This window comes from Crocodylus porosus, unplaced genomic scaffold, assembly GCF_001723895.1.
Source record: "Crocodylus porosus isolate Cpor-Errol unplaced genomic scaffold, CroPor_comp1, whole genome shotgun sequence".
In the NCBI taxonomy this organism is placed as follows: Eukaryota; Metazoa; Chordata; order Crocodylia; family Crocodylidae; genus Crocodylus; species Crocodylus porosus.
The window spans coordinates 16,305,758-16,309,337 of record NW_017728909.1 but is presented as its reverse complement, the minus strand read 5'-3'; positions in this window follow the sequence as shown (position 1 = coordinate 16,309,337).

Below are 3,580 nucleotides of genomic sequence, written 5' to 3'. Positions count from 1 at the left end.
GTTTTCCCATCTTACCCTATCCTGTATTTAGACTGGGTCAATTCATTCTGGACTCTCCTTTGTGCTTATTCAGATAAGTGGCTATTTTAGCACAAAACACTAGGCCTCTTTTATCAGGAGGTTGGATGGGGAGAGGTGCTAACCATTCACAACCCTCACAGGTCAATGAAGAAGGCAGAAATATTGGTCAATGCAAAAGTTCTCTCTCATTCTCATGAGTATTTTCCCAAAGGCAAAACTAGTATTGTGGTGCCCTGGGCAGGGAGAGAGTGCTGAGCACTGAACAGTCCTTTTTCCCTCGGCATGGGTCATCTCCGGGGGCCGTCCATTGTGGTGCCACGTCCGAATTGGTGCTCAGGGCTAGTGCCCCACTCACCCAGCCCTAGTTATGCTAATGTCATTCCTACTTTGAAGACACTGGAAATTTTCTTAGCTCTGCCAACCACTTCAGCCTCAGCACCGATATCTTATATTGGAACCATACCTTTCCAATTAATTTTAATTTCCTTCCTCCTCAACCGCATGTTATTTTTGCTGTTACTCTTATTATTACTAATATGACTATGGCTGCTACTGCTATGGCAGCATCTAGAGATCAACTTAACCGAGATGAGCATTCTTTGTGGTAGATACTGAGCTTATATGTATAACAAAACCGTTCCTGACCCAAAGAGGTTATAGAGCTAGACTCCCACCTAAGTCCTTCATTTAGCACAGGGGATGAAGTTGCAGTTCCTAAAACCAGTACTCAGATGATGTTTAACCTTAAAGTGCCTAAAATTCCTTGCAAAAGGCATGAATTCTGTGAGCGATATCTTTTATTGGACTAACTGCAGTATTAATACAGATATATTGTTGGTACAGGCATGGGCAAGGTTTTGGCTATCACAGTACCCTCCCTCAGGCCTAGGATACTGTTTGCCTATGTCTATAGCAACCAGGCAATCAGTCCAAAAAAAGATATCACCCACAAGAATTCTGGCCTTTTGTGTATGTATATCTTGGACCATCACAATGACATCACTGCAGAATTCCTCCTAGGGACCAAACGGTCTTTTTCTTGGTATGCCCCAAATTATCTCAGTCTTAATACTGTTTTGCAGCTAAGCTTCGTTTCTATTCACATGTTAGGCATTACTCTCTTTCCTCTGAAGGATTTGTTCTGGTAGAAAGTCTGAGAGCGCAGCTAACAGATTGGACTCTGCACCAAAGGAGAGACATCTACCCAATATCTCAGTGGTTACAGAAGTCAATGAGGATGTGAGACAGCAAGGCTTAATCTTCTCCTGCCCCAGGATTCAAACCCACTTCTCACATCCTTCCCGCCAGGCTGTAGTATTGTCCAATGTGAAAAGGGGCAGGGCTCTCAATGTCTCTTGTTGAAGCTATTCCATGTTGCATGGAAGAGTCCAATATCTATTGAGAAAGAGAGAGAGAGGAAGAGAGGAGACTCTGAAGATAGTCTTTGATCCAATTAAAGCTCATGCATTTTCTATTAAACAGTAACTAGATTACTGTTAATTGAACAGTAATCGAGATTAAACTAGAGACGTTTAAATAGTCCCTGCATTGGAGATAAGAAGTCAGATCTTCCCCACTCCATGTGAGCATCCTAGCCAGTAGGTTTGACAGGTTTTCCTGTCTCTTATCCCTCAGCCTATGTTTTATGGTGCTCTGCAAATCTCTGTAAAGACCTCAATAGAAGAGATGTTCTCTCCCTTGTAATATTTGATACTTTGGTTATCAGGGCTCTGTCCTGAAAAGTGTAAATTTGAATCCCTTTGCATAGGGGTGGGAGTGTTTAACCCAGGTGTCCCGTGCCCTGGCAAGTGCACTGGCTACAAAGCTTCTATGGGAAGGCATCACTTTTCCCACCTCTAGCCACTTCTGTAAGAAAAGATTTACCCCCTACCTTCTGATGACCAGTCTAGACTGCATATACTGAGTAGTGGGAAACAGCTCCTTGCAGTCCAAAGTAAATGCTTTATTCTTAGAGAAGGGCAGTTGAAGATACCCTCCTCTCCTAGACTTTTCCTATTGATAAACACAGCTAGCTCTCACCCCCACCTCCCAAGGGCTTTGAAGGATCCCTACCTTCAGTGCTTGTTTCGAGGGAACCAAGAAGGTGACATCCAGATTGCCTCCTGAGATCAGCCTTGCTCTCAGGATGAGTTCTTGTGTGTACCTAATGGGTACAAGTTCACCGTTTGTACCCATGTACATACATTCCCCCCACAAGCACACATGCCCATTTGTCAGTGCTGCAAACTGCACACTGCATGTGCACATGTTCACTGCACTGCTAATTTGCAGTGCAGAAGCTTTTTTGACACCTGGAAATCTTGGGTGTCAAAAAAAACCATGCCAAAAAGAAAGCAGTCCAGCACAGTGAGCCATCTGAAACCAGAGCCTGGCCAGCTGCAGCCATACTCCAGCTGCTTGCCAGGCTCTGCACCCTCAACTGGCTGCTCCTGCAACCCTGGAGGCCCCCAGAGCCCCAGGTAAGGCTGCCGGGGCCAGTCCAAGTGCTGGCTCCAGCCTTCCCTTTCCCAACCGAGGCAATTTGCTGTGTGCCAGAGGGCACATGGAGGATCATGCCTAGGGACACTAGCAGCGGCACAAATATGTACTGCTGCTAGTTGTCCCAGGGAAAATGCATGTTCTGCACCCTCAACTGGCTGCTCCTGCAACCCTGGAGGCCCCCAGAGCCCCAGGTAAGGCTGCCGGGGCCAGTCCAAGTGCTGGCTCCAGCCTTCCCTTTCCCAACCGAGGCAATTTGCTGTGTGCCAGAGGGCACATGGAGGCTCATGCCTAGGGACACTAGCAGCGGCACAAATATGTACTGCTGCTAGTTGTCCCAGGGAAAATGCATGTTCTCACATGTTCTTGCCCTCAAACTGTTCAGGGAGCAAGGACTAGGAGGCCAGCACTTCTTCATCCTATGGCGTGCCCTAACCATTGATTTGCAAAGCCAGGTCCTTGCTTGCTTCCTCTCCTATGACTCTTGCAGTCTTGATGGCTCAGTAGCCTTGCTTAAATAGGAGGGTGGGGAAGCCATTCTTATGCTGACTGGTCTACACCCTGGTGAGTATGGTGATCTCCTGGAAAGTGGAAGATATGGGCTTGCATGCTTTGAAGATAGTCTAGAACCCAGATCTCCCACCTCCTGGGTGAGGGTTCTGGCTTATTAACCAAAAGGTAGACCATCTCCTTCTGCTGCTACAGGAGTAACAATGAGCATGACTGTTGTGCCTGATACTGAAGTCACAGCTGTTGGTGATAGTTACTCATATTCCAAGTGTGTCTATTGAATGAGGCCATGGGTAATACTAAGATACCAGTCTGCCCTCTACACATTTAGGTGGGGCTGCTTATATTGGAATAATTCTGTCTGGGCATTGAAGGCAAAGTTGAGGTGCTTAGGGTTTTTTCAGTCCAAAATATAGGTTATGTGTAAATGTAGGCACAAGGAGGTGGAATGGGGATATTTTGGTTGATTCTGTGGGAATGTAGATATTTAATTCCTGCCTATGTCCTGTTGAGGTACTTAATTTACCAATTTGGACCTGTTCTGGTTTGG